Source organism: Natator depressus, chromosome 2 (genome assembly GCF_965152275.1).
Source record: "Natator depressus isolate rNatDep1 chromosome 2, rNatDep2.hap1, whole genome shotgun sequence".
Lineage (NCBI taxonomy): Eukaryota > Metazoa > Chordata > Testudines > Cheloniidae > Natator > Natator depressus.
Window position 1 is genome coordinate 181,741,719 of NC_134235.1, and position 22,912 is coordinate 181,764,630.

The window sequence follows — 22,912 nt, forward strand, 5'->3', positions numbered from 1 at the left end:
CCGGTGCGGGGGCAGGGACCGGGCCGCGTGGAGCAGGCAGGGCGCTGTCTGCGGGCTCGCTTAAAGGCAGGCAAAGCGGCAGGCAGCAGCGTCTACGGCCATACCACCCTGAACACGCCCGATCTCGTCTGATCTCGGAAGCTAAGCAGGGTCGGGCCTGGTTAGTACTTGGATGGGATTCCTCCTGGGAATACTGGGTGCTGTAGGCTTTTGCCGGCCCTCGCCACGCTCCCTGCCGCTGGGCGGCTGCGGGTCTGCCTCCGGCACAGGCTTTTGCCGCCTGGTCCTCGCTTGCTTCCGCAAAGGTCTCCCAGGCCGTAGCCACCTCGCCCGCCGCAGCCCAGGGCGAGGGCTTTGGGCGCCCGGCCCCGTGGCGTCTTTGTTTTTCTTCCCAGCCGGTGCTCTTGCCCCCTTGGCAGCAGGTGTGGGAGGCCAGCTGGCCGAAGCGGCGGCAGGCGCCCCGAGGCCTGTCTGCCCTCGCGCTCCCTGCCCGCCGCTTCGGCTCCGCCGCTGGAGGCTGGGAGAAAGGAAAGCCAGAAGCCTTGCCGTGCGGCGCAGCCCGGGCGTTTGGGGTGGCTGGTTGAGGGAAGCCCTTTGCCAGGCTGCCTCCTTGGCAGCTGGCCCTTTTCAAAGTGAGGGGAGAGAGGCAGCCGCTGCCCTTTTGGGCGGGAAGGCTGCCTGCGGGCCTGGAGCAGTCCCTGCCTGGGCTCGGGGCCGGTAAGTGGGAAGGTGGGTGCTGGTCGCCTCTGGGCTGGTCTCCCTGAGGAGGAGGCGGTGGCCCATCCTGCCTCCCCCGGGGCCGTGCGAAGCGGGAGACGGGGCAGGGCGAGGCCTCCGGGGGGCGCATCCCGGGTTTCCCGGAGGGAGCAAAAGGCAGGCCAAGTGCGGGAGGGCGTCCCCAGGGAGGCGCGAGAGGTGTGGCGAGCACCGGGAGCTGTGAGCAAAGCCGAGCGGGTTGCGTGGGAGCTGCCCCTGCGGGGTGCGTGCTGGTGAGGCGCGGGAGCGGGCGTGCGGGCGGCAGCCCCGTCCTGGGCGGTGCGTTTCCCCTGGGGGGTTTTGTGTCGGGGTGTGTGCGTGTGCGTGCGTGCAGTTTGTGAGGGTGGCATCTGAGGAGCGGGTGCGTGGTGAGAGGGGAGCGGGGGCGTATTTGTGGGGGGTGGGGAGGAGGCTTGGTCGCGGTGCGTGCGGGCCAGGGGTCGGGGGCTGCGGATGGTGCTGCGGGGCGTGATCCTCGGTGTGTGGAGGCTGGGGTGTGAGGCCGGTGGTGCGTGAGTGCGTGCGTGCGTGCGTGAGCGAGCGAGCGAGCGCGTTGCGGAGCCGGTGCGGGGGCAGGGACCGGGCCGCGTGGAGCAGGGAGGGCGCTGTCTGCGGGCTCGCTTAAAGGCAGGCAAAGCGGCAGGCAGCAGCGTCTACGGCCATACCACCCTGAACACGCCCGATCTCGTCTGATCTCGGAAGCTAAGCAGGGTCGGGCCTGGTTAGTACTTGGATGGGAGACCTCCTGGGAATACTGGGTGCTGTAGGCTTTTGCCGGCCCTCGCCACGCTCCCTGCCGCTGGGCGGCTGCGGGTCTCCCTCCGGCACAGGCTTTTGCCGCCTGGTCCTCGCTTGCTTCCGCAAAGGTCTCCCAGGCCGTAGCCACCTCGCCCGCCGCAGCCCAGGGCGAGGGCTTTGGGCGCCCGGCCCCGTGGCGTCTTTGTTTTTCTTCCCAGCCGGTGCTCTTGCCCCCTTGGCAGCAGGTGTGGGAGGCCAGCTGGCCGAAGCGGCGGCAGGCGCCCCGAGGCCTGTCTGCCCTCGCGCTCCCTGCCCGCCGCTTCGGCTCCGCCGCTGGAGGCTGGGAGAAAGGAAAGCCAGAAGCCTTGCCGTGCGGCGCAGCCCGGGCGTTTGGGGTGGCTGGTTGAGGGAAGCCCTTTGCCAGGCTGCCTCCTTGGCAGCTGGCCCTTTTCAAAGTGAGGGGAGAGAGGCAGCCGCTGCCCTTTTGGGCGGGAAGGCTGCCTGCGGGCCTGGAGCAGTCCCTGCCTGGGCTCGGGGCCGGTAAGTGGGAAGGTGGGTGCTGGTCGCCTCTGGGCTGGTCTCCCTGAGGAGGAGGCGGTGGCCCATCCTGCCTCCCCCGGGGCCGTGCGAAGCGGGAGACGGGGCAGGGCGAGGCCTCCGGGGGGCGCGTCCCGGGTTTCCCGGAGGGAGCAAAAGGCAGGCCAAGTGCGGGAGGGCGTCCCCAGGGAGGCGCGAGAGGTGTGGCGAGCACCGGGAGCTGTGAGCAAAGCCGAGCGGGTTGCGTGGGAGCTGCCCCTGCGGGGTGCGTGCTGGTGAGGCGCGGGAGCGGGCGTGCGGGCGGCAGCCCCGTCCTGGGCGGTGCGTTTCCCCTGGGGGGTTTTGTGTCGGGGTGTGTGCGTGTGCGTGCGTGCAGTTTGTGAGGGTGGCATCTGAGGAGCGGGTGCGTGGTGAGAGGGGAGCGGGGGCGTATTTGTGGGGTGTGGGGAGGAGGCTTGGTCGCGGTGCGTGCGGGCCAGGGGTCGGGGGCTGCGGATGGTGCTGCGGGGCGTGATCCTCGGTGTGTGGAGGCTGGGGTGTGAGGCCGGTGGTGCGTGAGTGCGTGCGTGCGTGAGCGCGTGAGCGAGCGAGCGAGCGCGTTGCGGAGCCGGTGCGGGGGCAGGGACCAGGCCGCATGGAGCAGGCAGGGCGCTGTCTGCGGGCTCGCTTAAAGGCAGGCAAAGCGGCAGGCAGCAGCGTCTACGGCCATACCACCCTGAACACGCCCGATCTCGTCTGATCTCGGAAGCTAAGCAGGGTCGGGCCTGGTTAGTACTTGGATGGGAGACCTCCTGGGAATACTGGGTGCTGTAGGCTTTTGCCGGCCCTCGCCACGCTCCCTGCCGCTGGGCGGCTGCGGGTCTCCCTCCGGCACAGGCTTTTGCCGCCTGGTCCCCGCTTGCTTCTGCAAAGGTCTCCCAGGCCGTAGCCACCTCGCGCGCCGCAGCCCAGGGCGAGGGCTTTGGGCGCCCGGCCCCGTGGCGTCTTTGTTTTTCTTCCCAGCCGGTGCTCTTGCCCCCTTGGCAGCAGGTGTGGGAGGCCAGCTGGCCGAAGCGGCGGCAGGCGCCCCGAGGCCTGTCTGCCCTCGCGCTCCCTGCCCGCCGCTTCGGCTCCGCCGCTGGAGGCTGGGAGAAAGGAAAGCCAGAAGCCTTGCCGTGCGGCGCAGCCCGGGCCTTTGGGGTGGCTGGTTGAGGGAAGCCCTTTGCCAGCCTGCCTCCTTGGCAGCTGGCCCTTTTCAAAGTGAGGGGAGAGAGGCAGCCGCTGCCCTTTTGGGCGGGAAGGCTGCCTGCGGGCCTGGAGCAGTCCCTGCCTGGGCTCGGGGCCGGTAAGTGGGAAGGTGGGTGCTGGTCGCCTCTGGGCTGGTCTCCCTGAGGAGGAGGCGGTGGCCCATCCTGCCTCCCCCGGGGCCGTGCGAAGCGGGAGACGGGGCAGGGCGAGGCCTCCGGGGGGCGCGTCCCGGGTTTCCCGGAGGGAGCAAAAGGCAGGCCAAGTGCGGGAGGGCGTCCCCAGGGAGGCGCGAGAGGTGTGGCGAGCACCGGGAGCTGTGAGCAAAGCCGAGCGGGTTGCGTGGGAGCTGCCCCTGCGGGGTGCGTGCTGGTGAGGCGCGGGAGCGGGCGTGCGGGCGGCAGCCCCGTCCTGGGCGGTGCGTTTCCCCTGGGGGGTTTTGTGTCGGGGTGTGTGCGTGTGCGTGCGTGCAGTTTGTGAGGGTGGCATCTGAGGAGCGGGTGCGTGGTGAGAGGGGAGCGGGGGCGTATTTGTGGGGGGTGGGGAGGAGGCTTGGTCGCGGTGCGTGCGGGCCAGGGGTCGGGGGCTGCGGATGGTGCTGCGGGGCGTGATCCTCGGTGTGTGGAGGCTGGGGTGTGAGGCCGGTGGTGCGTGAGTGCGTGCGTGAGCGAGCGAGCGTGCGTGCGTGAGTGAGCGCGTTGCGGAGCCGGTGTGGGGGCAGGGACCAGGCCGCGTGGAGCAGGCAGGGCGCTGTCTGCGGGCTCGCTTAAAGGCAGGCAAAGCGGCAGGCAGCAGCGTCTACGGCCATACCACCCTGAACACGCCCGATCTCGTCTGATCTCGGAAGCTAAGCAGGGTCGGGCCTGGTTAGTACTTGGATGGGAGACCTCCTGGGAATACTGGGTGCTGTAGGCTTTTGCCGGCCCTCGCCACGCTCCCTGCCGCTGGGCGGCTGCGGGTCTCCCTCCGGCACAGGCTTTTGCCGCCTGGTCCCCGCTTGCTTCTGCAAAGGTCTCCCAGGCCGTAGCCACCTCGCGCGCCGCAGCCCAGGGCGAGGGCTTTGGGCGCCCGGCCCCGTGGCGTCTTTGTTTTTCTTCCCAGCCGGTGCTCTTGCCCCCTTGGCAGCAGGTGTGGGAGGCCAGCTGGCCGAAGCGGCGGCAGGCGCCCCGAGGCCTGTCTGCCCTCGCGCTCCCTGCCCGCCGCTTCGGCTCCGCCGCTGGAGGCTGGGAGAAAGGAAAGCCAGAAGCCTTGCCGTGCGGCGCAGCCCGGGCCTTTGGGGTGGCTGGTTGAGGGAAGCCCTTTGCCAGGCTGCCTCCTTGGCAGCTGGCCCTTTTCAAAGTGAGGGGGAGAGAGGCAGCCGCTGCCCTTTTGGGCGGGAAGGCTGCCTGCGGGCCTGGAGCAGTCCCTGCCTGGGCTCGGGGCCGGGTAAGTGGGAAGGTGGGTGCTGGTCGCCTCTGGGCTGGTCTCCCTGAGGAGGAGGCGGTGGCCCATCCTGCCTCCCCCGGGGCCGTGCGAAGCGGGAGACGGGGCAGGGCGAGGCCTCCGGGGGGCGCGTCCCGGGTTCCGGAGGGAGCAAAAGGCAGGCCAAGTGCGGGAGGGCGTCCCCAGGGAGGCGCGAGAGGTGTGGCGAGCACCGGGAGCTGTGAGCAAAGCCGAGCGGGTTGCGTGGGAGCTGCCCCTGCGGGGTGCGTGCTGGTGAGGCGCGGGAGCGGGCGTGCGGGCGGCAGCCCCGTCCTGGGCGGTGCGTTTCCCCTGGGGGGTTTTGTGTCGGGGTGTGTGCGTGTGCGTGCGTGCAGTTTGTGAGGGTGGCATCTGAGGAGCGGGTGCGTGGTGAGAGGGGAGCGGGGGCGTATTTGTGGGGGGTGGGGAGGAGGCTTGGTCGCGGTGCGTGCGGGCCAGGGGTCGGGGGCTGCGGATGGTGCTGCGGGGCGTGATCCTCGGTGTGTGGAGGCTGGGGTGTGAGGCCGGTGGTGCGTGAGTGCGTCCGTGAGCGAGCGAGCGTGCGTGCGTGAGCGAGCGAGTGAGCGCGTTGCGGAGCCGGTGCGGGGGCAGGGACCGGGCCGCGTGGAGCAGGCAGGGCGCTGTCTGCGGGCTCGCTTAAAGGCAGGCAAAGCGGCGGGCAGCAGCGTCTACGGCCATACCACCCTGAACACGCCCGATCTCGTCTGATCTCGGAAGCTAAGCATGGTCGGGCCTGGTTAGTACTTGGATGGGATTCCTCCTGGGAATACTGGGGTGCTGTAGGCTTTTGCCGGCCCTCACCACGCTCCTGCTGCTGGGCGGCTGCGGGTCTCCCTCCGGCACAGGCTTTTGCCGCCTGGTCCTCGCTTGCTTCCGCAAAGGTCTCCCAGGCCGTAGCCACCTCGCCCGCCGCAGCCCAGGGCGAGGGCTTTGGGCGCCCGGCCCCGTGGCGTCTTTGTTTCTCTTCCCAGCCGGTGCTCTTGCCCCCTTGGCAGCAGGTGTGGGAGGCCAGCTGGCCGAAGCGGCGGCAGGCGCCCCGAGGCCTGTCTGCCCTCGCGCTCCCTGCCCGCCGCTTCGGCTCCGCCGCTGGAGGCTGGGAGAAAGGAAAGCCAGAAGCCTTGCCGTGCGGCGCAGCCCGGGCCTTTGGGGTGGCTGGTTGAGGGAAGCCCTTTGCCAGGCTGCCTCCTTGGCAGCTGGCCCTTTTCAAAGTGAGGGGAGAGAGGCAGCCGCTGCCCTTTTGGGCGGGAAGGCTGCCTGCGGGCCTGGAGCAGTCCCTGCCTGGGCTCGGGGCCGGTAAGTGGGAAGGTGGGTGCTGGTCGCCTCTGGGCTGGTCTCCCTGAGGAGGAGGCGGTGGCCCATCCTGCCTCCCCCGGGGCCGTGCGAAGCGGGAGACGGGGCAGGGCGAGGCCTCCGGGGGGCGCGTCCCGGGTTTCCCGGAGGGAGCAAAAGGCAGGCCAAGTGCGGGAGGGCGTCCCCAGGGAGGCGCGAGAGGTGTGGCGAGCACCGGGAGCTGTGAGCAAAGCCGAGCGGGTTGCGTGGGAGCTGCCCCTGCGGGGTGCGTGCTGGTGAGGCGCGGGAGCGGGCGTGCGGGCGGCAGCCCCGTCCTGGGCGGTGCGTTTCCCCTGGGGGGTTTTGTGTCGGGGTGTGTGCGTGTGCGTGCGTGCAGTTTGTGAGGGTGGCATCTGAGGAGCGGGTGCGTGGTGAGAGGGGAGCGGGGGCGTATTTGTGGGGGGTGGGGAGGAGGCTTGGTCGCGGTGCGTGCGGGCCAGGGGTCGGGGGCTGCGGATGGTGCTGCGGGGCGTGATCCTCGGTGTGTGGAGGCTGGGGTGTGAGGCCGGTGGTGCGTGAGTGCGTGCGTGAGCGAGCGAGCGTGCGTGCGTGAGCGAGCGAGTGAGCGCGTTGCGGAGCCGGTGCGGGGGCAGGGACCGGGCCGCGTGGAGCAGGCAGGGCGCTGTCTGCGGGCTCGCTTAAAGGCAGGCAAAGCGGCAGGCAGCAGCGTCTACGGCCATACCACCCTGAACACGCCCGATCTTGTCTGATCTCGGAAGCTAAGCAGGGTCGGGCCTGGTTAGTACTTGGATGGGATTCCTCCTGGGAATACTGGGTGCTGTAGGCTTTTGCCGGCCCTCGCCACGCTCCCTGCCGCTGGGCGGCTGCGGGTCTCCTCCGGCACAGGCTTTTGCCGCCTGGTCCTCGCTTGCTTCCGCAAAGGTCTCCCAGGCGTAGCCACCTCGCCCGCCGCAGCCCAGGGCGAGGGCTTTGGGCGCCCGGCCCCGTGGCGTCTTTGTTTCTCTTCCCAGCCGGTGCTCTTGCCCCCTTGGCAGCAGGTGTGGGAGGCCAGCTGGCCGAAGCGGCGGCAGGCGCCCCGAGGCCTGTCTGCCCTCGCGCTCCCTGCCCGCCGCTTCGGCTCCGCCGCTGGAGGCTGGGAGAAAGGAAAGCCAGAAGCCTTGCCGTGCGGCGCCAGCCCGGGCCTTTGGGGTGGCTGGTTGAGGGAAGCCCTTTGCCAGCCTGCCTCCTTGGCAGCTGGCCCTTTTCAAAGTGAGGGGAGAGAGGCAGCCGCTGCCCTTTTGGGCGGGAAGGCTGCCTGCGGGCCTGGAGCAGTCCCTGCCTGGGCTCGGGGCCGGTAAGTGGGAAGGTGGGTGCTGGTCGCCTCTGGGCTGGTCTCCCTGAGGAGGAGGCGGTGGCCCATCCTGCCTCCCCCGGGGCCGTGCGAAGCGGGAGACGGGGCAGGGCGAGGCCTCCGGGGGCGCGTCCCGGGTTTCCCGGAGGGAGCAAAGGCAGGCCAAGTGCGGGAGGGCGTCCCCAGGGAGGCGCGAGAGGTGTGGCGAGCACCGGGAGCTGTGAGCAAAGCCGAGCGGGTTGCGTGGGAGCTGCCCCTGCGGGGTGCGTGCTGGTGAGGCGCGGGAGCGGGCGTGCGGGCGGCAGCCCCGTCCTGGGCGGTGCGTTTCCCCTGGGGGGTTTTGTGTCGGGGTGTGTGCGTGTGCGTGCGTGCAGTTTGTGAGGGTGGCATCTGAGGAGCGGGTGCGTGGTGAGAGGGGAGCGGGGGCGTATTTGTGGGGGGTGGGGAGGAGGCTTGGTCGCGGTGCGTGCGGGCCAGGGGTCGGGGGCTGCGGATGGTGCTGCGGGGCGTGATCCTCGGTGTGTGGAGGCTGGGGTGTGAGGCCGGTGGTGCGTGAGTGCGTGCGTGAGCGAGCGAGCGTGCGTGCGTGAGCGAGCGAGGGAGCGAGCGAGCGCGTTGCGGAGCCGGTGCGGGGGCAGGGACCGGGCCGCGTGGAGCAGGCAGGGCGCTGTCTGCGGGCTCGCTTAAAGGCAGGCAAAGCGGCAGGCAGCAGCGTCTACGGCCATACCACCCTGAACACGCCTGATCTCGTCTGATCTCGGAAGCTAAGCAGGGTCGGGCCTGGTTAGTACTTGGATGGGAGACCTCCTGGGAATACTGGGTGCTGTAGGCTTTTGCCGGCCCTCGCCACGCTCCCTGCCGCTGGGCCGGCTGCGGGTCTCCCTCCGGCACAGGCTTTTGCCGCCTGGTCCTCGCTTGCTTCCGCAAAGGTCTCCCAGGCCGTAGCCACCTCGCCCGCCGCAGCCCAGGGCGAGGGCTTTGGGCGCCCGGCCCCGTGGCGTCTTTGTTTTTCTTCCCAGCCGGTGCTCTTGCCCCCTTGGCAGCAGGTGTGGGAGGCCAGCTGGCCGAAGCGGCGGCAGGCGCCCCGAGGCCTGTCTGCCCTCGCGCTCCTGCCCGCCGCTTCGGCTCCGCCGCTGGAGGCTGGGAGAAAGGAAAGCCAGAAGCCTTGCCGTGCGGCGCAGCCCGGGCGTTTGGGGTGGCTGGTTGAGGGAAGCCCTTTGCCAGGCTGCCTCCTTGGCAGCTGGCCCTTTTCAAAGTGAGGGGAGAGAGGCAGCCGCTGCCCTTTTGGGCGGGAAGGCTGCCTGCGGGCCTGGAGCAGTCCCTGCCTGGGCTCGGGGCCGGTAAGTGGGAAGGTGGGTGCTGGTCGCCTCTGGGCTGGTCTCCCTGAGGAGGAGGCGGTGGCCCATCCTGCCTCCCCCGGGGCCGTGCGAAGCGGGAGACGGGGCAGGGCGAGGCCTCCGGGGGGCGCGTCCCGGGTTTCCCGGAGGGAGCAAAAGGCAGGCCAAGTGCGGGAGGGCGTCCCCAGGGAGGCGCGAGAGGTGTGGCGAGCACCGGGAGCTGTGTGAGCCAAAGCCGAGCGGGTTGCGTGGGAGCTGCCCCTGCGGGGTGCGTGCTGGTGAGGCGCGGGAGCGGGCGTGCGGGCGGCAGCCCCGTCCTGGGCGTGCGTTTCCCCCTGGGGGGTTTTGTGTCGGGTGTGTGCGTGTGCGTGCGTGCAGTTTGTGAGGGTGGCATCTGAGGAGCGGGTGCGTGGTGAGAGGGGAGCGGGGCGTATTTGTGGGGGGTGGGGAGGAGGCTTGGTCGCGGTGCGTGCGGGCCAGGGGTCGGGGGCTGCGGATGGTGCTGCGGGGCGTGATCCTCGGTGTGTGGAGGCTGGGGTGTGAGGCCGGTGGTGCGTGAGTGCGTGCGTGAGCGAGCGAGCGTGCGTGCGTGAGTGAGCGCGTTGCGGAGCCGGTGTGGGGGCAGGGACCAGGCCGCGTGGAGCAGGCAGGGCGCTGTCTGCGGGCTCGCTTAAAGGCAGGCAAAGCGGCAGGCAGCAGCGTCTACGGCCATACCACCCTGAACACGCCCGATCTCGTCTGATCTCGGAAGCTAAGCAGGGTCGGGCCTGGTTAGTACTTGGATGGGAGACCTCCTGGGAATACTGGGTGCTGTAGGCTTTTGCCGGCCCTCGCCACGCTCCCTGCCGCTGGGCGGCTGCGGGTCTCCCTCCGGCACAGGCTTTTGCCGCCTGGTCCCCGCTTGCTTCTGCAAAGGTCTCCAGGCCGTAGCCACCTCGCGCGCCGCAGCCCAGGGCGAGGGCTTTGGGCGCCCGGCCCCGTGGCGTCTTTGTTTTTCTTCCCAGCCGGTGCTCTTGCCCCCTTGGCAGCAGGTGTGGGAGGCCAGCTGGCCGAAGCGGCGGCAGGCGCCCCGAGGCCTGTCTGCCCTCGCGCTCCCTGCCCGCCGCTTCGGCTCCGCCGCTGGAGGCTGGGAGAAAGGAAAGCCAGAAGCCTTGCCGTGCGGCGCAGCCCGGGCCTTTGGGGTGGCTGGTTGAGGGAAGCCCTTTGCCAGCCTGCCTCCTTGGCAGCTGGCCCTTTTCAAAGTGAGGGGAGAGAGGCAGCCGCTGCCCTTTTGGGCGGGAAGGCTGCCTGCGGGCCTGGAGCAGTCCCTGCCTGGGCTCGGGGCCGGTAAGTGGGAAGGTGGGTGCTGGTCGCCTCTGGGCTGGTCTCCCTGAGGAGGAGGCGGTGGCCCATCCTGCCTCCCCCGGGGCCGTGCGAAGCGGGAGACGGGGCAGGGCGAGGCCTCCGGGGGGCGCGTCCCGGGTTTCCCGGAGGGAGCAAAAGGCAGGCCAAGTGCGGGAGGGCGTCCCCAGGGAGGCGCGAGAGGTGTGGCGAGCACCGGGAGCTGTGAGCAAAGCCGAGCGGGTTGCGTGGGAGCTGCCCCTGCGGGGTGCGTGCTGGTGAGGCGCGGGAGCGGGCGTGCGGGCGGCAGCCCCGTCCTGGGCGGTGCGTTTCCCCTGGGGGGTTTTGTGTCGGGGTGTGTGCGTGTGCGTGCGTGCAGTTTGTGAGGGTGGCATCTGAGGAGCGGGTGCGTGGTGAGAGGGGAGCGGGGGCGTATTTGTGGGGGGTGGGGAGGAGGCTTGGTCGCGGTGCGTGCGGGCCAGGGGTCGGGGGCTGCGGATGGTGCTGCGGGGCGTGATCCTCGGTGTGTGGAGGCTGGGGTGTGAGGCCGGTGGTGCGTGAGTGCGTCCGTGAGCGAGCGAGCGTGCGTGCGTGAGCGAGCGAGTGAGCGCGTTGCGGAGCCGGTGCGGGGGCAGGGACCGGGCCGCGTGGAGCAGGCAGGGCGCTGTCTGCGGGCTCGCTTAAAGGCAGGCAAAGCGGCGGGCAGCAGCGTCTACGGCCATACCACCCTGAACACGCCCGATCTCGTCTGATCTCGGAAGCTAAGCATGGTCGGGCCTGGTTAGTACTTGGATGGGATTCCTCCTGGGAATACTGGGTGCTGTAGGCTTTTGCCGGCCCTCACCACGCTCCCTGCTGCTGGGCGGCTGCGGGTCTCCCTCCGGCACAGGCTTTTGCCGCCTGGTCCTCGCTTGCTTCCGCAAAGGTCTCCCAGGCCGTAGCCACCTCGCCCGCCGCAGCCCAGGGCGAGGGCTTTGGGCGCCCGGCCCCGTGGCGTCTTTGTTTCTCTTCCCAGCCGGTGCTCTTGCCCCCTTGGCAGCAGGTGTGGGAGGCCAGCTGGCCGAAGCGGCGGCAGGCGCCCCGAGGCCTGTCTGCCCTCGCGCTCCCTGCCCGCCGCTTCGGCTCCGCCGCTGGAGGCTGGGAGAAAGGAAAGCCAGAAGCCTTGCCGTGCGGCGCAGCCCGGGCCTTTGGGGTGGCTGGTTGAGGGAAGCCCTTTGCCAGGCTGCCTCCTTGGCAGCTGGCCCTTTTCAAAGTGAGGGGAGAGAGGCAGCCGCTGCCCTTTTGGGCGGGAAGGCTGCCTGCGGGCCTGGAGCAGTCCCTGCCTGGGCTCGGGGCCGGTAAGTGGGAAGGTGGGTGCTGGTCGCCTCTGGGCTGGTCTCCCTGAGGAGGAGGCGGTGGCCCATCCTGCCTCCCCCGGGGCCGTGCGAAGCGGGAGACGGGGCAGGGCGAGGCCTCCGGGGGGCGCGTCCCGGGTTTCCCGGAGGGAGCAAAAGGCAGGCCAAGTGCGGGAGGGCGTCCCCAGGGAGGCGCGAGAGGTGTGGCGAGCACCGGGAGCTGTGAGCAAAGCCGAGCGGGTTGCGTGGGAGCTGCCCCTGCGGGGTGCGTGCTGGTGAGGCGCGGGAGCGGGCGTGCGGGCGGCAGCCCCGTCCTGGGCGGTGCGTTTCCCCTGGGGGGTTTTGTGTCGGGGTGTGTGCGTGTGCGTGCGTGCAGTTTGTGAGGGTGGCATCTGAGGAGCGGGTGCGTGGTGAGAGGGGAGCGGGGGCGTATTTGTGGGGGGTGGGGAGGAGGCTTGGTCGCGGTGCGTGCGGGCCAGGGGTCGGGGGCTGCGGATGGTGCTGCGGGGCGTGATCCTCGGTGTGTGGAGGCTGGGGTGTGAGGCCGGTGGTGCGTGAGTGCGTGCGTGAGCGAGCGAGCGTGCGTGCGTGAGCGAGCGAGTGAGCGCGTTGCGGAGCCGGTGCGGGGGCAGGGACCGGGCCGCGTGGAGCAGGCAGGGCGCTGTCTGCGGGCTCGCTTAAAGGCAGGCAAAGCGGCAGGCAGCAGCGTCTACGGCCATACCACCCTGAACACGCCCGATCTCGTCTGATCTCGGAAGCTAAGCAGGGTCGGGCCTGGTTAGTACTTGGATGGGATTCCTCCTGGGAATACTGGGTGCTGTAGGCTTTTGCCGGCCCTCGCCACGCTCCCTGCCGCTGGGCGGCTGCGGGTCTCCCTCCGGCACAGGCTTTTGCCGCCTGGTCCTCGCTTGCTTCCGCAAAGGTCTCCCAGGCCGTAGCCACCTCGCCCGCCGCAGCCCAGGGCGAGGGCTTTGGGCGCCCGGCCCCGTGGCGTCTTTGTTTCTCTTCCCAGCCGGTGCTCTTGCCCCCTTGGCAGCAGGTGTGGGAGGCCAGCTGGCCGAAGCGGCGGCAGGCGCCCCGAGGCCTGTCTGCCCTCGCGCTCCCTGCCCGCCGCTTCGGCTCCGCCGCTGGAGGCTGGGAGAAAGGAAAGCCAGAAGCCTTGCCGTGCGGCGCAGCCCGGGCCTTTGGGGTGGCTGGTTGAGGGAAGCCCTTTGCCAGCCTGCCTCCTTGGCAGCTGGCCCTTTTCAAAGTGAGGGGAGAGAGGCAGCCGCTGCCCTTTTGGGCGGGAAGGCTGCCTGCGGGCCTGGAGCAGTCCCTGCCTGGGCTCGGGGCCGGTAAGTGGGAAGGTGGGTGCTGGTCGCCTCTGGGCTGGTCTCCCTGAGGAGGAGGCGGTGGCCCATCCTGCCTCCCCCGGGGCCGTGCGAAGCGGGAGACGGGGCAGGGCGAGGCCTCCGGGGGGCGCGTCCCGGGTTTCCCGGAGGGAGCAAAAGGCAGGCCAAGTGCGGGAGGGCGTCCCCAGGGAGGCGCGAGAGGTGTGGCGAGCACCGGGAGCTGTGAGCAAAGCCGAGCGGGTTGCGTGGGAGCTGCCCCTGCGGGGTGCGTGCTGGTGAGGCGCGGGAGCGGGCGTGCGGGCGGCAGCCCCGTCCTGGGCGGTGCGTTTCCCCTGGGGGGTTTTGTGTCGGGGTGTGTGCGTGTGCGTGCGTGCAGTTTGTGAGGGTGGCATCTGAGGAGCGGGTGCGTGGTGAGAGGGGAGCGGGGGCGTATTTGTGGGGGGTGGGGAGGAGGCTTGGTCGCGGTGCGTGCGGGCCAGGGGTCGGGGGCTGCGGATGGTGCTGCGGGGCGTGATCCTCGGTGTGTGGAGGCTGGGGTGTGAGGCCGGTGGTGCGTGAGTGCGTGCGTGAGCGAGCGAGCGTGCGTGCGTGAGCGAGCGAGTGAGCGCGTTGCGGAGCCGGTGCGGGGGCAGGGACCGGGCCGCGTGGAGCAGGCAGGGCGCTGTCTGCGGGCTCGCTTAAAGGCAGGCAAAGCGGCAGGCAGCAGCGTCTACGGCCATACCACCCTGAACACGCCCGATCTTGTCTGATCTCGGAAGCTAAGCAGGGTCGGGCCTGGTTAGTACTTGGATGGGATTCCTCCTGGGAATACTGGGTGCTGTAGGCTTTTGCCGGCCCTCCCCACGCTCCCTGCCGCTGGGCGGCTGCGGGTCTCCCTCCGGCACAGGCTTTTGCCGCCTGGTCCTCGCTTGCTTCCGCAAAGGTCTCCCAGGCCGTAGCCACCTCGCCCGCCGCAGCCCAGGGCGAGGGCTTTGGGCGCCCGGCCCCGTGGCGTCTTTGTTTCTCTTCCCAGCCGGTGCTCTTGCCCCCTTGGCAGCAGGTGTGGGAGGCCAGCTGGCCGAAGCGGCGGCAGGCGCCCCGAGGCCTGTCTGCCCTCGCGCTCCCTGCCCGCCGCTTCGGCTCCGCCGCTGGAGGCTGGGAGAAAGGAAAGCCAGAAGCCTTGCCGTGCGGCGCAGCCCGGGCCTTTGGGGTGGCTGGTTGAGGGAAGCCCTTTGCCAGCCTGCCTCCTTGGCAGCTGGCCCTTTTCAAAGTGAGGGGAGAGAGGCAGCCGCTGCCCTTTTGGGCGGGAAGGCTGCCTGCGGGCCTGGAGCAGTCCCTGCCTGGGCTCGGGGCCGGTAAGTGGGAAGGTGGGTGCTGGTCGCCTCTGGGCTGGTCTCCCTGAGGAGGAGGCGGTGGCCCATCCTGCCTCCCCCGGGGCCGTGCGAAGCGGGAGACGGGGCAGGGCGAGGCCTCCGGGGGGCGCGTCCCGGGTTTCCCGGAGGGAGCAAAAGGCAGGCCAAGTGCGGGAGGGCGTCCCCAGGGAGGCGCGAGAGGTGTGGCGAGCACCGGGAGCTGTGAGCAAAGCCGAGCGGGTTGCGTGGGAGCTGCCCCTGCGGGGTGCGTGCTGGTGAGGCGCGGGAGCGGGCGTGCGGGCGGCAGCCCCGTCCTGGGCGGTGCGTTTCCCCTGGGGGGTTTTGTGTCGGGGTGTGTGCGTGTGCGTGCGTGCAGTTTGTGAGGGTGGCATCTGAGGAGCGGGTGCGTGGTGAGAGGGGAGCGGGGGCGTATTTGTGGGGGGTGGGGAGGAGGCTTGGTCGCGGTGCGTGCGGGCCAGGGGTCGGGGGCTGCGGATGGTGCTGCGGGGCGTGATCCTCGGTGTGTGGAGGCTGGGGTGTGAGGCCGGTGGTGCGTGAGTGCGTGCGTGCGTGAGCGCGTGAGCGAGCGAGCGAGCGCGTTGCGGAGCCGGTGCGGGGGCAGGGACCAGGCCGCGTGGAGCAGGCAGGGCGCTGTCTGCGGGCTCGCTTAAAGGCAGGCAAAGCGGCAGGCAGCAGCGTCTACGGCCATACCACCCTGAACACGCCCGATCTCGTCTGATCTCGGAAGCTAAGCAGGGTCGGGCCTGGTTAGTACTTGGATGGGAGACCTCCTGGGAATACTGGGTGCTGTAGGCTTTTGCCGGCCCTCGCCACGCTCCCTGCCGCTGGGCGGCTGCGGGTCTCCCTCCGGCACAGGCTTTTGCCGCCTGGTCCTCGCTTGCTTCCGCAAAGGTCTCCCAGGCCGTAGCCACCTCGCCCGCCGCAGCCCAGGGCGAGGGCTTTGGGCGCCCGGCCCCGTGGCGTCTTTGTTTCTCTTCCCAGCCGGTGCTCTTGCCCCCTTGGCAGCAGGTGTGGGAGGCCAGCTGGCCGAAGCGGCGGCAGGCGCCCCGAGGCCTGTCTGCCCTCGCGCTCCCTGCCCGCCGCTTCGGCTCCGCCGCTGGAGGCTGGGAGAAAGGAAAGCCAGAAGCCTTGCCGTGCGGCGCAGCCCGGGCCTTTGGGGTGGCTGGTTGAGGGAAGCCCTTTGCCAGCCTGCCTCCTTGGCAGCTGGCCGTTTTCAAAGTGAGGGGAGAGAGGCAGCCGCTGCCCTTTTGGGCGGGAAGGCTGCCTGCGGGCCTGGAGCAGTCCCTGCCTGGGCTCGGGGCCGGTAAGTGGGAAGGTGGGTGCTGGTCGCCTCTGGGCTGGTCTCCCTGAGGAGGAGGCGGTGGCCCATCCTGCCTCCCCCGGGGCCGTGCGAAGCGGGAGACGGGGCAGGGCGAGGCCTCCGGGGGGCGCGTCCCGGGTTTCCCGGAGGGAGCAAAAGGCAGGCCAAGTGCGGGAGGGCGTCCCCAGGGAGGCGCGAGAGGTGTGGCGAGCACCGGGAGCTGTGAGCAAAGCCGAGCGGGTTGCGTGGGAGCTGCCCCTGCGGGGTGCGTGCTGGTGAGGCGCGGGAGCGGGCGTGCGGGCGGCAGCCCCGTCCTGGGCGGTGCGTTTCCCCTGGGGGGTTTTGTGTCGGGGTGTGTGCGTGTGCGTGCGTGCAGTTTGTGAGGGTGGCATCTGAGGAGCGGGTGCGTGGTGAGAGGGGAGCGGGGGCGTATTTGTGGGGGGTGGGGAGGAGGCTTGGTCGCGGTGCGTGCGGGCCAGGGGTCGGGGGCTGCGGATGGTGCTGCGGGGCGTGATCCTCGGTGTGTGGAGGCTGGGGTGTGAGGCCGGTGGTGCGTGAGTGCGTGCGTGAGCGAGTGAGCGTGCGTGCGCGAGCGAGCGCGTTGCGGAGCCGGTGCGGGGGCAGGGACCGGGCCGCGTGGAGCAGGCAGGGTGCTGTCTGCGGGCTCGCTTAAAGGCAGGCAAAGCGGCGGGAAGCAGCGTCTACGGCCATACCACCCTGAACACGCCCGATCTTGTCTGATCTCGGAAGCTAAGCAGGGTCGGGCCTGGTTAGTACTTGGATGGGAGACCTCCTGGGAATACTGGGTGCTGTAGGCTTTTGCCGGCCCTCACCACGCTCCCTGCTGCTGGGCGGCTGCGGGTCTCCCTCCGGCACAGGCTTTTGCCGCCTGGTCCTCGCTTGCTTCCGCAAAGGTCTCCCAGGCCGTAGCCACCTCGCCCGCCGCAGCCCAGGGCGAGGGCTTTGGGCGCCCGGCCCCGTGGTGTCTTTGTTTCTCTTCCCAGCCGGTGCTCTTGCCCCCTTGGCAGCAGGTGTGGGAGGCCAGCTGGCCGAAGCGGCGGCAGGCGCCCCGAGGCCTGTCTGCCCTCGCGCTCCCTGCCCGCCGCTTCGGCTCCGCCGCTGGAGGCTGGGAGAAAGGAAAGCCAGAAGCCTTGCCGTGCGGCGCAGCCCGGGCCTTTGGGGTGGCTGGTTGAGGGAAGCCCTTTGCCAGCCTGCCTCCTTGGCAGCTGGCCCTTTTCAAAGTGAGGGGAGAGAGGCAGCCGCTGCCCTTTTGTGCGGGAAGGCTGCCTGCGGGCCTGGAGCAGTCCCTGCCTGGGCTCGGGGCCGGTAAGTGGGAAGGTGGGTGCTGGTCGCCTCTGGGCTGGTCTCCCTGAGGAGGAGGCGGTGGCCCATCCTGCCTCCCCCGGGGCCGTGCGAAGCGGGAGACGGGGCAGGGCGAGGCCTCCGGGGGGCGCGTCCCGGGTTTCCCGGAGGGAGCAAAAGGCAGGCCAAGTGCGGGAGGGCGTCCCCAGGGAGGCGCGAGAGGTGTGGCGAGCACCGGGAGCTGTGAGCAAAGCCGAGCGGGTTGCGTGGGAGCTGCCCCTGCGGGGTGCGTGCTGGTGAGGCGCGGGAGCGGGCGTGCGGGCGGCAGCCCCGTCCTGGGCGGTGCGTTTCCCCTGGGGGGTTTTGTGTCGGGGTGTGTGCGTGTGCGTGCGTGCAGTTTGTGAGGGTGGCATCTGAGGAGCGGGTGCGTGGTGAGAGGGGAGCGGGGGCGTATTTGTGGGGGGTGGGGAGGAGGCTTGGTCGCGGTGCGTGCGGGCCAGGGGTCGGGGGCTGCGGATGGTGCTGCGGGGCGTGATCCTCGGTGTGTGGAGGCTGGGGTGTGAGGCCGGTGGTGCGTGAGTGCGTGCGTGAGCGCGCGAGCGTGCGTGCGTGAGCGAGCGAGTGAGCGCGTTGCGGAGCCGGTGCGGGGGCAGGGACCGGGCCGCGTGGAGCAGGCAGGGCGCTGTCTGCGGGCTCGCTTAAAGGCAGGCAAAGCGGCAGGCAGCAGCGTCTACGGCCATACCACCCTGAACACGCCCGATCTTGTCTGATCTCGGAAGCTAAGCAGGGTCGGGCCTGGTTAGTACTTGGATGGGATTCCTCCTGGGAATACTGGGTGCTGTAGGCTTTTGCCGGCCCTCGCCACGCTCCCTGCTGCTGGGCGGCTGCGGGTCTCCCTCCGGCACAGGCTTTTGCCGCCTGGTCCTCGCTTGCTTCCGCAAAGGTCTCCCAGGCCGTAGCCACCTCGCCCGCCGCAGCCCAGGGCGAGGGCTTTGGGCGCCCGGCCCCGTGGCGTCTTTGTTTCTCTTCCCAGCCGGTGCTCTTGCCCCCTTGGCAGCAGGTGTGGGAGGCCAGCTGGCCGAAGCGGCGGCAGGCGCCCCGAGGCCTGTCTGCCCTCGCGCTCCCTGCCCGCCGCTTCGGCTCCGCCGCTGGAGGCTGGGAGAAAGGAAAGCCAGAAGCCTTGCCGTGCGGCGCAGCCCGGGCCTTTGGGGTGGCTGGTTGAGGGAAGCCCTTTGCCAGCCTGCCTCCTTGGCAGCTGGCCCTTTTCAAAGTGAGGGGAGAGAGGCAGCCGCTGCCCTTTTGGGCGGGAAGGCTGCCTGCGGGCCTGGAACAGTCCCTGCCTGGGCTCGGGGCCGGTAAGTGGGAAGGTGGGTGCTGGTCGCCTCTGGGCTGGTCTCCCTGAGGAGGAGGCGGTGGCCCATCCTGCCTCCCCCGGGGCCGTGCGAAGCGGGAGACGGGGCAGGGCGAGGCCTCCGGGGGGCGCGTCCCGGGTTTCCCGGAGGGAGCAAAAGGCAGGCCAAGTGCGGGAGGGCGTCCCCAGGGAGGCGCGAGAGGTGTGGCGAGCACCGGGAGCTGTGAGCAAAGCCGAGCGGGTTGCGTGGGAGCTGCCCCTGCGGGGTGCGTGCTGGTGAGGCGCGGGAGCGGGCGTGCGGGCGGCAGCCCCGTCCTGGGCGGTGCGTTTCCCCTGGGGGGTTTTGTGTCGGGGTGTGTGCGTGTGCGTGCGTGCAGTTTGTGAGGGTGGCATCTGAGGAGCGGGTGCGTGGTGAGAGGGGAGCGGGGGCGTATTTGTGGGGGGTGGGGAGGAGGCTTGGTCGCGGTGCGTGCGGGCCAGGGGTCGGGGGCTGCGGATGGTGCTGCGGGGCGTGATCCTCGGTGTGTGGAGGCTGGGGTGTGAGGCCGGTGGTGCGTGAGTGCGTGCGTGAGCGAGCGAGCGTGCGTGCGTGAGCGAGCGAGTGAGCGCGTTGCGGAGCCGGTGCGGGGGCAGGGACCGGGCCGCGTGGAGCAGGCAGGGCGCTGTCTGCGGGCTCGCTTAAAGGCAGGCAAAGCGGCCGGCAGCAGCGTCTACGGCCATACCACCCTGAACACGCCCGATCTTGTCTGATCTCGGAAGCTAAGCAGGGTCGGGCCTGGTTAGTACTTGGATGGGATTCCTCCTGGGAATACTGGGTGCTGTAGGCTTTTGCCGGCCCTCGCCACGCTCCCTGCCGCTGGGCGGCTGCGGGTCTCCCTCCGGCACAGGCTTTTGCCGCCTGGTCCTCGCTTGCTTCCGCAAAGGTCTCCCAGGCCGTAGCCACCTCGCCCGCCGCAGCCCAGGGCGAGGGCTTTGGGCGCCCGGCCCCGTGGCGTCTTTGTTTCTCTTCCCAGCCGGTGCTCTTGCCCCCTTGGCAGCAGGTGTGGGAGGCCAGCTGGCCGAAGCGGCGGCAGGCGCCCCGAGGCCTGTCTGCCCTCGCGCTCCCTGCCCGCCGCTTCGGCTCCGCCGCTGGAGGCTGGGAGAAAGGAAAGCCAGAAGCCTTGCCGTGCGGCGCAGCCCGGGCCTTTGGGGTGGCTGGTTGAGGGAAGCCCTTTGCCAGCCTGCCTCCTTGGCAGCTGGCCCTTTTCAAAGTGAGGGGAGAGAGGCAGCCGCTGCCCTTTTGGGCGGGAAGGCTGCCTGCGGGCCTGGAGCAGTCCCTGCCTGGGCTCGGGGCCGGTAAGTGGGAAGGTGGGTGCTGGTCGCCTCTGGGCTGGTCTCCCTGAGGAGGAGGCGGTGGCCCATCCTGCCTCCCCCGGGGCCGTGCGAAGCGGGAGACGGGGCAGGGCGAGGCCTCCGGGGGGCGCGTCCCGGGTTTCCCGGAGGGAGCAAAAGGCAGGCCAAGTGCGGGAGGGCGTCCCCAGGGAGGCGCGAGAGGTGTGGCGAGCACCGGGAGCTGTGAGCAAAGCCGAGCGGGTTGCGTGGGAGCTGCCCCTGCGGGGTGCGTGCTGGTGAGGCGCGGGAGCGGGCGTGCGGGCGGCAGCCCCGTCCTGGGCGGTGCGTTTCCCCTGGGGGGTTTTGTGTCGGGGTGTGTGCGTGTGCGTGCGTGCAGTTTGTGAGGGTGGCATCTGAGGAGCGGGTGCGTGGTGAGAGGGGAGCGGGGGCGTATTTGTGGGGGGTGGGGAGGAGGCTTGGTCGCGGTGCGTGCGGGCCAGGGGTCGGGGGCTGCGGATGGTGCTGCGGGGCGTGATCCTCGGTGTGTGGAGGCTGGGGTGTGAGGCCGGTGGTGCGTGAGTGCGTGCGTGAGCGAGCGAGCGTGCGTGCGTGAGCGAGCGAGTGAGCGCGTTGCGGAGCCGGTGCGGGGGCAGGGACCGGGCCGCGTGGAGCAGGCAGGGCGCTGTCTGCGGGCTCGCTTAAAGGCAGGCAAAGCGGCAGGCAGCAGCGTCTACGGCCATACCACCCTGAACACGCCCGATCTTGTCTGATCTCGGAAGCTAAGCAGGGTCGGGCCTGGTTAGTACTTGGATGGGATTCCTCCTGGGAATACTGGGTGCTGTAGGCTTTTGCCGGCCCTCACCACGCTCCCTGCCGCTGGGCGGCTGCGGGTCTCCCTCCGGCACAGGCTTTTGCCGCCTGGTCCTCGCTTGCTTCCGCAAAGGTCTCCCAGGCCGTAGCCACCTCGCCCGCCGCAGCCCAGGGCGAGGGCTTTGGGCGCCCGGCCCCGTGGCGTCTTTGTTTCTCTTCCCAGCCGGTGCTCTTGCCCCCTTGGCAGCAGGTGTGGGAGGCCAGCTGGCCGAAGCGGCGGCAGGCGCCCCGAGGCCTGTCTGCCCTCGCGCTCCCTGCCCGCCGCTTCGGCTCCGCCGCTGGAGGCTGGGAGAAAGGAAAGCCAGAAGCCTTGCCGTGCGGCGCAGCCCGGGCCTTTGGGGTGGCTGGTTGAGGGAAGCCCTTTGCCAGCCTGCCTCCTTGGCAGCTGGCCCTTTTCAAAGTGAGGGGAGAGAGGCAGCCGCTGCCCTTTTGGGCGGGAAGGCTGCCTGCGGGCCTGGAGCAGTCCCTGCCTGGGCTCGGGGCCGGTAAGTGGGAAGGTGGGTGCTGGTCGCCTCTGGGCTGGTCTCCCTGAGGAGGAGGCGGTGGCCCATCCTGCCTCCCCCGGGGCCGTGCGAAGCGGGAGACGGGGCAGGGCGAGGCCTCCGGGGGGCGCGTCCCGGGTTTCCCGGAGGGAGCAAAAGGCAGGCCAAGTGCGGGAGGGCGTCCCCAGGGAGGCGCGAGAGGTGTGGCGAGCACCGGGAGCTGTGAGCAAAGCCGAGCGGGTTGCGTGGGAGCTGCCCCTGCGGGGTGCGTGCTGGTGAGGCGCGGGAGCGGGCGTGCGGGCGGCAGCCCCGTCCTGGGCGGTGCGTTTCCCCTGGGGGGTTTTGTGTCGGGGTGTGTGCGTGTGCGTGCGTGCAGTTTGTGAGGGTGGCATCTGAGGAGCGGGTGCGTGGTGAGAGGGGAGCGGGGGCGTATTTGTGGGGGGTGGGGAGGAGGCTTGGTCGCGGTGCGTGCGGGCCAGGGGTCGGGGGCTGCGGATGGTGCTGCGGGGCGTGATCCTCGGTGTGTGGAGGCTGGGGTGTGAGGCCGGTGGTGCGTGAGTGCGTGCGTGAGCGCGCGAGCGTGCGTGCGTGAGCGAGCGAGTGAGCGCGTTGCGGAGCCGGTGCGGGGGCAGGGACCGGGCCGCGTGGAGCAGGCAGGGCGCTGTCTGCGGGCTCGCTTAAAGGCAGGCAAGCGGCAGGCAGCAGCGTCTACGGCCATACCACCCTGAACACGCCCGATCTTGTCTGATCTCGGAAGCTAAGCAGGGTCGGGCCTGGTTAGTACTTGGATGGTATTCCTCCTGGGAATACTGGGTGCTGTAGGCTTTTGCCGGCCCTCGCCACGCTCCCCTGCCGCTGGGCGGCTGCGGGTCTCCCTCGCACAGGCTTTTGCCGCCTGGTCCTCGCTTGCTTCCGCAAAGGTCTCCCAGGCCGTAGCCACCTCGCCCGCCGCAGCCCAGGGCGAGGGCTTTGGGCGCCCGGCCCCGTGGCGTCTTTGTTTCTCTTCCCAGCCGGTGCTCTTGCCCCCTTGGCAGCAGGTGTGGGAGGCCAGCTGGCCGAAGCGGCGGCAGGCGCCCCGAGGCCTGTCTGCCCTCGCGCTCCCTGCCCGCCGCTTCGGCTCCGCCGCTGGAGGGCTGGGAGAAAGGAAAGCCAGAAGCCTTGCCGTGCGGCGCAGCCCGGGCCTTTGGGGTGGCTGGTTGAGGGAAGCCCTTTGCCAGCCTGCCTCCTTGGCAGCTGGCCCTTTTCAAAGTGAGGGAGAGAGGCAGCCGCTGCCCTTTTGGGCGGGAAGGCTGCTGCGGCCTGGAGCAGTCCCTGCCTGGGCTCGGGGCCGGTAAGTGGGAAGGTGGGTGCTGGTCGCCTCTGGGCTGGTCTCCCTGAGGAGGAGGCGGTGGCCCATCCTGCCTCCCCCGGGGCCGTGCGAAGCGGGAGACGGGGCAGGGCGAGGCCTCCGGGGGGCGCGTCCCGGGTTTCCCGGAGGGAGCAAAAGGCAGGCCAAGTGCGGGAGGGCGTCCCCAGGGAGGCGCGAGAGGTGTGGCGAGCACCGGGAGCTGTGAGCAAAGCCGAGCGGGTTGCGTGGGAGCTGCCCCTGCGGGGTGCGTGCTGGTGAGGCGCGGGAGCGGGCGTGCGGGCGGCAGCCCCGTCCTGGGCGGTGCGTTTCCCCTGGGGGGTTTTGTGTCGGGGTGTGTGCGTGTGCGTGCGTGCAGTTTGTGAGGGTGGCATCTGAGGAGCGGGTGCGTGGTGAGAGGGGAGCGGGGGCGTATTTGTGGGGGGTGGGGAGGAGGCTTGGTCGCGGTGCGTGCGGGCCAGGGGTCGGGGGCTGCGGATGGTGCTGCGGGGCGTGATCCTCGGTGTGTGGAGGCTGGGGTGTGAGGCCGGTGGTGCGTGAGTGCGTGCGTGAGCGAGCGAGCGTGCGTGCGTGAGCGAGCGAGTGAGCGCGTTGCGGAGCCGGTGCGGGGGCAGGGACCGGGCCGCGTGGAGCAGGCAGGGCGCTGTCTGCGGGCTCGCTTAAAGGCAGGCAAAGCGGCAGGCAGCAGCGTCTACGGCCATACCACCCTGAACACGCCCGATCTTGTCCTGATCTCGGAAGCTAAGCAGGGTCGGGCCTGGTAGTACTTGGATGGGATTCCTCCTGGGAATACTGGGTGCTGTAGGCTTTTGCGGCCCTCGCCACGCTCCCTGCCGCTGGGCGGCTGCGGGTCTCCCTCCGGCACAGGCTTTTGCCGCCTGGTCCTCGCTTGCTTCCGCAAAGGGTCTCCCAGGCCGTAGCCACCTCGCCCGCCGCAGCCC

General features: G+C 70.6%; 18 non-coding genes across 18 annotated transcripts; all 18 read left to right on the forward strand.

The window, feature by feature from the left end:
* The first annotated feature begins 90 nt into the window (after positions 1-90).
* On the forward strand, positions 91-209 carry LOC141983622 (5S ribosomal RNA). The gene has a single exon (XR_012638459.1). It is a non-coding gene; the product is annotated as a 5S ribosomal RNA (ribosomal RNA).
* A 1,198-nt stretch (positions 210-1,407) lies between these two features.
* On the forward strand, positions 1,408-1,526 carry LOC141983597 (5S ribosomal RNA). The gene has a single exon (XR_012638435.1). It is a non-coding gene; the product is annotated as a 5S ribosomal RNA (ribosomal RNA).
* A 1,202-nt stretch (positions 1,527-2,728) lies between these two features.
* On the forward strand, positions 2,729-2,847 carry LOC141983610 (5S ribosomal RNA). Its single transcript, XR_012638447.1, has one exon. It is a non-coding gene; the product is annotated as a 5S ribosomal RNA (ribosomal RNA).
* Positions 2,848-4,051: 1,204 nt separating this feature from the next.
* LOC141983621 (5S ribosomal RNA) lies at positions 4,052-4,170 on the forward strand. The gene has a single exon (XR_012638458.1). It is a non-coding gene; the product is annotated as a 5S ribosomal RNA (ribosomal RNA).
* Positions 4,171-5,382: 1,212 nt separating this feature from the next.
* On the forward strand, positions 5,383-5,502 carry LOC141983635 (5S ribosomal RNA). Its single transcript, XR_012638472.1, has one exon. It is a non-coding gene; the product is annotated as a 5S ribosomal RNA (ribosomal RNA).
* A 1,211-nt stretch (positions 5,503-6,713) lies between these two features.
* On the forward strand, positions 6,714-6,832 carry LOC141983625 (5S ribosomal RNA). Its single transcript, XR_012638462.1, has one exon. It is a non-coding gene; the product is annotated as a 5S ribosomal RNA (ribosomal RNA).
* Positions 6,833-8,049: 1,217 nt separating this feature from the next.
* Positions 8,050-8,168, forward strand: LOC141983605 (5S ribosomal RNA). The gene has a single exon (XR_012638443.1). It is a non-coding gene; the product is annotated as a 5S ribosomal RNA (ribosomal RNA).
* A 1,205-nt stretch (positions 8,169-9,373) lies between these two features.
* Positions 9,374-9,492, forward strand: LOC141983632 (5S ribosomal RNA). The gene has a single exon (XR_012638469.1). It is a non-coding gene; the product is annotated as a 5S ribosomal RNA (ribosomal RNA).
* Positions 9,493-10,703: 1,211 nt separating this feature from the next.
* LOC141983624 (5S ribosomal RNA) lies at positions 10,704-10,822 on the forward strand. The gene has a single exon (XR_012638461.1). It is a non-coding gene; the product is annotated as a 5S ribosomal RNA (ribosomal RNA).
* Positions 10,823-12,034: 1,212 nt separating this feature from the next.
* Positions 12,035-12,153, forward strand: LOC141983623 (5S ribosomal RNA). The gene has a single exon (XR_012638460.1). It is a non-coding gene; the product is annotated as a 5S ribosomal RNA (ribosomal RNA).
* Positions 12,154-13,365: 1,212 nt separating this feature from the next.
* On the forward strand, positions 13,366-13,484 carry LOC141983626 (5S ribosomal RNA). The gene has a single exon (XR_012638463.1). It is a non-coding gene; the product is annotated as a 5S ribosomal RNA (ribosomal RNA).
* A 1,202-nt stretch (positions 13,485-14,686) lies between these two features.
* On the forward strand, positions 14,687-14,805 carry LOC141983520 (5S ribosomal RNA). The gene has a single exon (XR_012638373.1). It is a non-coding gene; the product is annotated as a 5S ribosomal RNA (ribosomal RNA).
* Positions 14,806-16,009: 1,204 nt separating this feature from the next.
* On the forward strand, positions 16,010-16,128 carry LOC141983618 (5S ribosomal RNA). The gene has a single exon (XR_012638455.1). It is a non-coding gene; the product is annotated as a 5S ribosomal RNA (ribosomal RNA).
* A 1,212-nt stretch (positions 16,129-17,340) lies between these two features.
* Positions 17,341-17,459, forward strand: LOC141983627 (5S ribosomal RNA). The gene has a single exon (XR_012638464.1). It is a non-coding gene; the product is annotated as a 5S ribosomal RNA (ribosomal RNA).
* Positions 17,460-18,671: 1,212 nt separating this feature from the next.
* Positions 18,672-18,790, forward strand: LOC141983628 (5S ribosomal RNA). Its single transcript, XR_012638465.1, has one exon. It is a non-coding gene; the product is annotated as a 5S ribosomal RNA (ribosomal RNA).
* Positions 18,791-20,002: 1,212 nt separating this feature from the next.
* LOC141983629 (5S ribosomal RNA) lies at positions 20,003-20,121 on the forward strand. Its single transcript, XR_012638466.1, has one exon. It is a non-coding gene; the product is annotated as a 5S ribosomal RNA (ribosomal RNA).
* A 1,211-nt stretch (positions 20,122-21,332) lies between these two features.
* Positions 21,333-21,451, forward strand: LOC141983634 (5S ribosomal RNA). The gene has a single exon (XR_012638471.1). It is a non-coding gene; the product is annotated as a 5S ribosomal RNA (ribosomal RNA).
* A 1,209-nt stretch (positions 21,452-22,660) lies between these two features.
* LOC141983636 (5S ribosomal RNA) lies at positions 22,661-22,779 on the forward strand. Its single transcript, XR_012638473.1, has one exon. It is a non-coding gene; the product is annotated as a 5S ribosomal RNA (ribosomal RNA).
* Positions 22,780-22,912: the final 133 nt, after the last annotated feature.